The sequence below is a fragment of the Leopardus geoffroyi genome, chromosome X (genome assembly GCF_018350155.1).
Source record: "Leopardus geoffroyi isolate Oge1 chromosome X, O.geoffroyi_Oge1_pat1.0, whole genome shotgun sequence".
Taxonomy (NCBI): domain Eukaryota; kingdom Metazoa; phylum Chordata; class Mammalia; order Carnivora; family Felidae; genus Leopardus; species Leopardus geoffroyi.
The window spans coordinates 26,600,200-26,611,471 of record NC_059343.1 but is presented as its reverse complement, the minus strand read 5'-3'; positions in this window follow the sequence as shown (position 1 = coordinate 26,611,471).

Genomic DNA, 11,272 nt, shown 5'->3' with positions numbered 1-11,272 from the left:
CAAGGTCTCTTCCTCACACGGTAACTGAAAAATCTCACCCCAGAGAAGTAGGTGGCTTCACTATATACCAGGAAGGCAGCAGTTATGGATTGCTTCTAAACAAACCTCCCTAAAACAAAGTGACTTAAAACAACAGCCATTTTATTTGCTTAGGATGCTGTAGGTCAGCAATCGGGGCTGAGTTCAGCTTATGTAGTTCTTCTGCTGGTCTCATCTCAAGCAGTTTTAGTTATCTGGTGGCTCAAATGGGACTGAATGGTCCAAGATGGCCTCACTCACATGTCGGCAGGTGCTGTTGGCTATTCGCTGGTCCAAGATGGCCTCACTCACATGTCGGCAGTTGCTGTTGGCTATTCGCCGGTCCAAGATGGCCTCACTCACATGTCGGCAGTTGATGTTGGCTATTCGCTGGTCCTCTCGTCTCTAGATGACTGGCCTAGGCTTGTTCACATGAAAACTGGGTTCTAAAAGCAGCAAGAGAGGGGCACCTGGGTGACTAGTTCGGTCATGATCTCGTGGTCCATGAGGTCGAGCCCTGCGTCGGGCTCTGTGCGGACAGCTCAGAGCCTGGAGCCTGCTTTGGATTCCGTGTCTTCCTCTCTCTCTGCTCCTCCCCAGCTCGCACTCTGTCTCTCTCTCTCAGTCTGTCTCTCTCAAAAATAAATAAACATTTAAAAAAAAAATTTTTTTTTAATTAAAGCAACAGGTTGGGAATGCACGCTGGTGCAGCCACTCTGGAAAACAGTATGGTTTCTCAAAAAATTGAAAATAGAACTACCCTACGACCCAGCAATGGCACTGCTAGGCATTTATCCACGGGATACAGGGGTGCTGTTTCGAAGGGACACATGCACCCCCGTGTTTATAGCAGCACTATCCACAATAGCCCAAGTATGGAAAGAGCCCAAATGTCCATCGATGGATGAATGGATAAAGAAGATGTGGTACATATATGTATGCTAACTAATTTGGATGTGAATTTAAAAAAAATTTTTTAAATAAAAATAAATTAAAGCAACAAGAGAGTAAGCAAATGCCAATGCACGAGCACTTTACTCGCTTCTGCTTGTGTCATATCCGCTAACATCCCATTGGTCAAAAGATGTCACACGACAAAAGCCTAGTGTCTGTGGAGAGGGTTGGGGACTACGTAAGGGCAGACAGGGACAGGTGATGCCTGGAGGGCCGTTAATTTAACCATCCCTCAACCACAAGGAAATTAGGAGCAACGCTTTCCTCCTACAGCCAGTAAATAATAGCTTAAACTAAACAGAAAAGTGAACCAGTTCTGCTTCTGGAAAAACAATCATTTTCCTAAGAGTATCATAACCTAGTCTAGGACGTCCGCAATTTCTCTCAATGTCACAAAATTCTAGACAATCGATTTGAAAATCCATGTGTCATAGAACATTTTGGGAAGAGAGCAGTCATACAATTAGATGATGATAGTGTTTAGCAGCTTTGAAAACATGTTCACGTGGCCCTTAAGCTTTGAATGAGCGTATTTGTAGACCGGAGATTGAACCATATGACCTTTAATGTTCTTTTCCAGTACGGAGATTTTTACGATAGACCATTTAGTAATCAGTCTATTACAGCTCATTCTATCTTGGCTGAGAAAATGCCCTTTTTCCTTACAAGCTCACACAATACGCCCCTGCATAAAGCAGAGCTCAGAGACAAATGACAGTTCTGTTTCATAATATTTGTCTCCTGACAGAAGAGGACCAGCTCGTGAGTTATTGCCTCATTAGCGAAAATAAAAATCATTGACAAGTCCCAGGATTGTGGGAAAGGAAATATTGAGACTTTGATTTACACGGGCTATTTCTGACTTTCATTTTTCTTCGAACACCAGAAACTTGGCTTTCTCTGCCCCGTGTTCCTAAATTAGTGGAAAGGCTCTAGAAGGAAATGTTGAAGGTCAGAAGTAGGAAAAAAAATTAGGCATGGGCAGAGAAGCACAAATTAGTAATCAGTATCACGTTTCATGACGATTAGAAGTGAAAATACAGTTTTCCTTGTTCTCTAATGACGGAGCCACCCAGGCGCCTCTGAACCGTATACGTTTCAAAGGATGGGTATTTGGGCATGTGAATCGTATCTCCACTTTAAATACATGTGAGGAGGGGCGCCTGGGTGGCGCAGTCGGTTGAGCGTCCGACTTCAGCCAGGTCACGATCTCGCGGTCCGTGAGTTCGAGCCCCGCGTCGGGCTCTGGGCTGATGGCTCGGAGCCTGGAGCCTGTTTCCGATTCTGTGTCTCCCTCTCTCTCTGCCCCTCCCCCGTTCATGCTCTGTCTCTCTCTGTCCCAAAAATAAATAAACGTTGAAAAAAAAATTTAAAAAAAAATAAATAATTAAATAAATACATGTGAGGAAAAAATATACTAGATGTAGGTAGGTAAGTGGATCGGGAGATGGGCAGTGGAGCTTCCTTCCTTGCTTCCTTCCCCTTTCCCCTTATTTCATGTGACATCACACAAAGAGAGCTCGGCGGATCCAGAATTAGATCCCCAAGTTTTTCACTTGAGCTGCTGGCACAGCAAAGCTTATGGGCAACTTATAATTGCCTGCGTGCCCAAAGGTTATGGATCAATCACTCAGACCACCAGTCCTGCCAGCCCGCAACCCCGGGAAGAGTCACAGAGGCTTGGGATCTTTTTTTCGCTAAGGCAAGATGGCTCATCGTTAGATTTGGAGGAAACACACAGGGAAAGGAAAAAAATGCTATTATTGAGCGGACTTAGTGAGGAACATCATTTATCCCTGACAGTAGCATGTTTTTAATAATGAGACCAGCAGGGAAAAGACAGAGAGGAGGAAAGAACTTACAAGGAGAGTTCTGCTCAGTGAGCCAACTCGGCTGGTGTCGAAGTGGGCCCAAAAGTCCACGAGGGGAAAGACTCTTATATTTTGAAAATGCAGCATTTACGTTTGTTTTCAGGGGGGAAAAAAGGCTTGAGAGTCAACCCCACCCAATGACGTTACCTCACGTCAACTTCATTTATGCTTGCCAGCAAAAATGTCTTCGTTACACACATTTGAAATCTTTTTTTCTTTTTTAACGGAGCTTGTTTTTCTTATGATTTTTTTAAAATTTGTTTAGGGGCGCCTGGGTGGCTCAGTCAGTTAAGCGGCCGACCTCGGCTCAGGTCACGATCTCGCGGTCCGTGAGTTCGAGGCCCGCGGTCCGTGAGTTCGAGGCCCGCGTCGGGCTCTGTGCTGACAGCTGGGAGCCTGGAGCCTGTTTCGGATTCTGTGTCTCCCTCTATCTCTGCCCCTCCCCCGCTCATGCTCTGTCTCTCTCTGTCTCAAAAATAAATAAAAACATTAAAAATTTTTTTCTTGGGGCGCCTGGGTGGCTTAGTCGGTTAAGCGGCCGACTTCGGCTCAGGTCATGATCTCACGGTCCGTGAGTTCGAGCCCCGCGTCAGGCTCTGTGCTGACAGCTCAGAGCCTGGAGCCTGTCTCAGATTCTGTGTCTCCCTCTCACTGACCCTCCCCCGTTCATGCTCTGTCTCTCTCTGTCTCAAAAATAAAATAAAACGTTAAAAAAAAATTTTTTTTTTAATTTTTTTCTTAAAAAAGAGATGGTCCTGAGACTATCAGACAAGCATTTGAGAAAAAGGAAAGCAGGAGTCCTATATAAATCCAGACACAAAAATAAATTCCACATATCACCATTTAGCTAAATGTTAAAAATATAGAAAATGAAGAGAATTTGAATGAATATTTAAATAATTTGGGAGGGCACAAGAAGCACTTATCAAGAAAGCACAGGAAGGGGCGCCTGGGTGGCTCAGTCGGTTAAGCGTCCGACTTCGGCTCACGTCATGATCTCGCGGTTCGTGAGATCAAGCCCCGCATCGGGCTCTGTGCTGATGGCTCAGAGCCTGGAGCCTGCTTCGGATTCTGTGTCTCCCTCTCTCTCTCTGACCCTCCCCCATTCATGCTCTGTCTCTCTCTGTCTCAAAAATAAATAAACGTTAAAAAAAAAAAAAAATTAAAAAAAAAAAAGCACAGGAAGAAAGCCATAATAAATTTAACTAAGATATTTTACTTGCCAAAGCATCAATATCTTTGAGAAACTCTATCAATAAAATTAAAGCACATTGTTAAATTGGTTAAATATTTGCAACATATATGGCCAAAAAAGGCTGATACCCTTAATATCGGAAGAGCTCTTAGCTATCAGTAAGAGATAAACACCCCAGTTACAAATGAGCAATTTCCAAAAGGAAACCTATAAATCCCAGTAAACCTCACAATCCAAGATAGGGCAATTGAAAACATTAATGAGATACCAAGTATCACCCTTCAAATTAATAAAGTAAAAAGAAAACGAATGAAGTAAAAAGGATGGTGTCACAAACATTGGTAAGAATATAGGAAAATAAACGTTCTCATCCACAGCTGGCCAGGTGGGGCCAAATTCACGCTTTCTAGTGGGCAATTGGTAACTTGCATCAAAAAATGTTAAAAGTCTGCCTATCTTCCGAACTCATTTCTGCAAATCAGCTTAAGGACAAAACCACAGATATATCCAAAGTTACATGTGACACTATTTCATCACAGTGACATTTTGGAAATTAACCAGATCTTGTAAAATAAGAATTGTTCAGAAATCACAACACATACAAAGGAAAATACCATGCCAGGGATAAATCCGTGTCATAACAGATATTTCTAGGCCTGAGGAAAGATATGCGATTTATACGAAAAGGAAAAAAGAGCGGGCGCTCAGTCAATAGATGCACTGTATGTGCCCTGGGGCGGTGGCAGGATTCGCTCCAAAATTTCCACGGCATGCGGTGGCCCTGGTACCTTATTTCCGGGTCTTGGCCTATCACCTGATAACCACGAGATACTGAGATGCGTGACGGTGATGTCATCACCTACACTGAACACAGTGACGTCCCAATTCAGGCTCCTCCTCCAGAGTGCGGAATGGACCATCCAGAATCACTGTGACATAGTTCTAGGTTGTCATGGTAGTGAGAGAAATCCCGCTCTCTGGCCCAGGGGAAATCTGGCTTCAATAAACGTGACAGTAGTAACGGCTTATTATTCTCCCAGCGGCACCCCCTCTCTGCCCCCAAAACCCCCGTTCCCTTTATCCTGCTTTTTTTCTTCTCCGTATGCACCATTTCCTAATACTTTCTATCGTTTGCCTGCTTATTATTTTTATTATCTGTCTCCCCCTGCTGGTGCGAAGGCAGAAATTCTTGTCTCTTTATTCATTACTATGTACGCCCAGCACCTAGAACATGTACCCGGTCCACAGCAGGACCTCGATAAATACTAAGTACAGAAATGAATGAGTGAATGAGTGAGTGAAGGATAAGAAGCTCACATTTACTGCGTGTATTCCAGACAACAGGCGCCTTAATAAAATTCGTACCAGAGCGGGGGCTGGCTCACCATCTCGGCCTCGGCCGTGGTGGTCAGGGCGCTGGGTAAGACTTGATTAGTGGTTCGTGAGACAAATGTCTCTTTTAAGGCGAACTCCCGACCGATTGTCCCTGGGCGATGCTGCCCACTGAATGCACAGCAAGGACCCCGAAGGGACAAAGCTGGGGACACCTCTCTCATTCACTGTATTCTAGATTTAAAGCCGATGGGCACTAATGATCCAGAGTCCCGCACCGGGGAGCAGACGAGCGACATCAAACTAGGTCTCGGGGTACCCGGGTGGCTCAGTCGGTTCACTTACACCTATAAGTTTCGGTTTAGGTCACACTCTCACAGCTTCGTGGATATGAGCCCCACGTCGGGCTCTGCGCTGACAGTGTGGAGCCTGCTTGGGATTCTCTCTCTCCCTCTCTGTCCCTCCTCCACTCGTGCTGTCTCTGTCTCTGTCAAAATAAATACACAAACTTAAAAAAAAATTACGTCTCGGGGCGGCTGGGCGGCTCAGGCTGTTAAGCGTCTGACTTCGGCTCAGGTCATGATCTCGCGGTTCATGGGTTCGAGACCCACAACGAGCTGTCTGCTCTCAGCATGGAGCCTGGAGCCTGCTTCGGATTCTGTGCTTCCCTCTGTCTCTGCCCTCCCCTGCTCATGCCGTCTCTCACACAAAAGTAAATAAACATTAAAAAAAAATTTTTTTAACTTATGTCTCAATAAGGAGAACAGTTTCAATACAGTTTCATAACGGTGGTCATTTCCAATGAATTTTTTTAAATCCGTTTTTTTTGGTCTCGCTACTTAGAATGCCTCTTTTGCTCTCCGTATTCAAATTCATCATTCTCAGAAGGATCACGCTTTTACCCTAGAAAGACTAGTTCTCTGAATCATACCTCATAATTACACTCATTGTATTTTCCTACTGAGCCAGATGAGCTTTGTCCTTGTTTAGGTAAAAGTGAAGTTTAAGAATGTATGTCCTGCCCTTCTCTCCCCATATTATCTGTCATAGCTACTGGCTTTTGCCTCTTTTGCTGATCATTAGTTTGAACGCGCCTGCAAGGAATAAAGGCTTCGTTTTCATGCAGTAACAAAAGAAAAAAGATGTCTCCTCCCACAAGCACAAAACAGCCAGGTTTTACAACGTGACCAGGAACTTCAACATTATTACCAGTTCCTGACACGCAGATCATTCTTTTAGAATTGCAGTTTTTCCTGTCCAAATTATACTTGAAAAACCACCGGCTTCCTAGAATAAACTCTACATAATGTCCAGCTCAGGCCACCCCCTCAAGAACAGAAAGAATATGGCTTCATATTTCTCCCTTGAAAGGCAATGCAGCCTAGTTGATAAGAGATCAGAGCAGACCCGGGAAAACCTGATTGTATTTATGACTCTATGTCTTAAATACTGCACTTTTTTTTTTTTTCTTCTCCTCTCTTTGCCTCTTTTCTCCCCTCTCCCCTCCTCCCGGCTCCTTGTCTCTTCTCTCTCCCTCCCCAACCCCTTTCTCTCTCTCCCTCTCTCCTTCTAGAATGAAGCATTTGTTACAAGTAAATTTATACTAGCAACCACAATACCAAGTGATGACAAGAATGAGACTTATATAAGATGTGAGAGCAGCTTTACTCCTAACATCCGAAAACTAGAAACTACACTTACGTCCATCAACACATGAATAGATACACAAATTGTGCCGCGTTCATACAACGGATCGCTGCCCAGCAGTAAACACGAATGGTACGAACTGCTCATACTAACACTAAGCTGGATGAATCTCACCAACACTGTGCTGAGTGAAAGAAGGTAGACACAAAGGAGCACAGAGTCTACAGTTTACATTTGTATAAAGTTTTAGAACACAGAGAACTAATCTATGGTTACAGAAAAAAGTTCGGGGCGCCCGGGGGGGCTCAGTCGGTTAAGCATCCGACCTTCGATTTTGGCTCAGGTCATTATCACACGGTCGCGAGTTCAAGCCCTGCGTGGAGCTCAGTGCGGAGCACAGAGCCTGCTTGGGATTCTCTCGGTCTCCCTCTCTCTCTGCCCCTCCCTTGCTTGTGCTCTTTCTCTGTCAAAACAAATAAACTAAAAAAAAAAAAAAAAAAAAAAAAAGTTCATGTGTTCCCTGGGGGAACAGGGATGGCAGTGTTGACTTTCAAGGGGAATAAGGAAACTTTCTGGTGTCGTGAAAATGTTTTAGATCTTTATTGATGTAGAAGTTTCAGGGCTGTTAATATTTGTCAATATTCATCAGACTATTTACTTTATACCTACGCGTTTTATTGTGCGTAAATTGTATCTCGATAAGGTTGGCTGAAAAATTCACGCTGGGTTCTGGGCAAGAGTTTAGAAAAAAAGAAAATGTTGCCCAGAGTACGCAGTGGATCCTACATCAGCCTGTCTGTAAGTTCACGTATTGGTAGTTTAGAGGAAGCCGCTGAATCAGTGAGGCCATGGGTATGTGGATAAAACTCCGGCGATCCGCCCCATCAAGTTCAACAGACAATTACTGACAGCTTGAATCTGAAGGATAACGTGTTGGGCATTACTAGAGATATAAAGATGAATTCAAAATCCCCACTCTCAAGTTCCTGCTAACCCTTTTGGGCCTGGGGGGCTAGTGGCGATTTAAAACAAAAAACAAAAAACAAAGGACAGGTACTCAACCAACTATTATGAAATAAATAATAAAAGAGTACCCTAGGATCAAACTTACTTACTGCATACTTAGTCAATCCACGGAAATGTCACAATCTATTGGATGTCTTAGTTATTTATGGTCCCTAAATCCTCCGGGAAGAATTTTGGGAAGTACTTTGCAGCCCAAGAATGGATTAGTGCTGGGCGTAAGACTCTTTCAGAAAGAATCTGCTACAGGGTTGCCTTCTTTCCCCCAGAAAAAAAAAAAAAAAAAAATGTCCAGGAAAGTAGAAAAGCCTAAGAGGGTGGTGAGCCAAAGGATCGCACCTAATTCGAGACATAGGAGTAGGAATGAAGGAAGATAGTAAGATTAAACGGAACATACAATGGAATACTACGTGGCAATGAGAAAGAATGAAATCTGGCCTTTTGTAGCAACGTGGATGGAACTGGAGGGGATTATGCTAAGTGAAATAAGTGAGGCAGAGAAAGACAGATGCCATGTTTTCACTCTTATGTGGATCCTGAGAAACTTAACAGAAGACCATGGGGGGGGGGGGGGGGCGATTTACAGAGAGGGAAGGAAGCAAACCATAAGAGACTCTTAAAGACTGAGAATAAACTGGGGGTGGAGGGGGGGTGGAGGGGGAGAGGGGAAAGTGGCTGATGGGCATGGAGGAGGGCACCAGTTGGGATGAGCCCTGGGTGTTGTATGGAAACCAATCTGACCATAAATTTCATATTAAAAAAAAAAAAAATGCAAAGCGAATGGTCATGTGCTGCTAAAATTCTTGCAGGGAAAAAAAAAAAAAAAGGTTATACGGAACAGCTTCCCATGGTCTTCGTCTAGGTCTTTGTGAAGTGGAGTCGTCAAAGTGGAAATGCAAATGTATTCCGAGTAGGTGATCTCAGTGGCTTCACGCGGTCACAGGTGTCTTTCTTCTTCCCTGCAAGGGCTAGTGGACATTCTTGTCGGAGCAGCTCTCCCGGACGGCTGTCCTCCAAATGATGACTCAGGGACTCGGTGCTTTCTTTCTGTGGCTTCGGTACCCCTGGGGCCATCTAGCTAACAGCTGACGAGAGGTATACATAGACCATTAGGTGGAATGATACGTAGGTTATGCCTAGAAGCGGCATACATCCATTCTGCCCGAATTCCACGGACCAGAACTCAGTTATGGCCTCGCTCTTAGATGCAAGGGTGGCTGAGAAATTCGGTTTAGCTGTGTGCCCAGCCTAGAGAAGGGCCAGATTGGTGAACGCTAGCCGTCTTGGGCCCAGCAAGGCTACCTATGGTGCAACTGGCAAACTGTTAATGTTCAACGGTCAATTACTCAGCGGCAGCTGAAAGAGAACATACAAAGCGGGGACTGCAGATGGGGAAGGTAGGATGTATCGTCCTCTTCAGAAAGTGCTGTGTTCCTCATTGGGAATAGGGGAACAAATCAACAGTTGAAACTAAAAAAGCAGCCCTATACCACAAATGCAAGGGTACCCAAGAGCCAGGGAAGACAAAATAGCAGAGATCTGGGGTGAGAATCACACTACCGAAGACGTGATAAAATGCCCCTCTGCTCGGAGTCCCCCCCCACACTCCCCTCTTGGAGTAGATGCGCTGCTCAGAGCAGCAAGGGTTTGGATTGGATCGACCAGACTGAATTCTCAGGAGATAGAGCTCCAGGAAGTCAGCCGGGAGCTCTAGCCAGGTATCACAGACATTATTAGTCAGGCTCTTGTTTTTTCCCTTTGTCTACGTAGGCTAAAAAATGAAGGATGCTTGCTCAAAAAGTTAAACATGGAAGTAAGCACCCTACGCTCCAGCCATCCTACTTCTGAGTATACACCCCAAAGAATTAAAAGCAGGGACTCAAACAGATAGAGTTGCACACCCGTGTTCATAGCAGCTTTGTTCACAACAGCCAAAAGGTGGAAACAACCCAAACATCCATCAACAGATGAACGGATAAACGAAATGTGATATACACAAGCGGTCCCTGGCTGGCTCGGTCAGTGGAGCATGTCGACTCCTGATCTTGGGGTTGTGAGTATTTGAGCCTCACGCTGGGCATAAAGCTTACTTACATAACCAAATAAATAAAAATTTGATATCCACATACAACGGAATACTACTCAGCCTTAAAAAAGAAGGAAATTCTGACACATGCTACAACACGGATGCACCTTGAGTGCAGTATACTAAGTAAATAAGCCAGATCCGGGGAAAAAAAATTGTATGATTTCACTTGTACGAGGTATCGGGGATAAGCAAATTCATAAAGGTAGAAAGTAGAATAGAGGTGACCAAGGGTAGAGGGTGGTGGTTATTGTTTTATGGGTACAGAGTTTCCGTGTGGGATGATGAAAAAGTTCTGGAAATGGAAAGTGGTGGTGGCTGTTGTGAATGCACGTAACGCCACCGAATTGTCCACCTAAAAACGGTTAAAAGGGTAAATTTCATGTTACGTGTATTTTACCACAATAAAAAAATGTTCCCCCCAAAAGTGAAAGGCACAGGCTTTCTATGAGAGACACAAATAACGGCACCAAACGCCAGACACTGGGTCGCCTGGGTGGCTCAGTCAGTTGAGCATCCAACTTCGGCGCGGGTCACGATCTCACGGTTTTTGAGTTTGGCTCTACCTTGGGCTCGCTGCTGTCCACACAGAGCCCACTTCGGATCCTCTGTTCCCCTCTCTGCCTGCCCCTCCTGCACTCTCACGCTCCCTCTCTCTCAAAAATAAGGAAATATTAAAAAAGAGAGAGAGAGACAGAGCCAGAGAGAGAAGGATGCCAGTTGGTAAATCAGGATGGGGACGGGGATGGGAAGAATCAAGTAAGACTTCACGGAAGAAACCTCTATCAGCCGGGTCGCGGAGAATTTCAAGCTGGAGATTAGAAGGAAGAGGATAGAGGGCGGATATGTTCCAGGCTGTGTGCAAGGGCAGCAGTCAGAGAAACATGTAGCATACGTAAGAAATGGTGATCAGTTGTTTGTTTACTCATTGCATCCCCTATTTTCCCCTGCTGGGGGCGCTGATACTCCTCCTTGGGGCTGTGTCAGGCAAGAGCTAGCTGCTCCACACTCCCTAGAGTGCATGCACCTCCGAAATCTCCCCCTGCGCTTACCTTGAAGAGGCATAAGCCTCAGCTCCGTGCAGAGGAACGTTTCCACTTGAATCGTACTAAAGAAGTGTACATACTTATGTAATATACAAGGAGA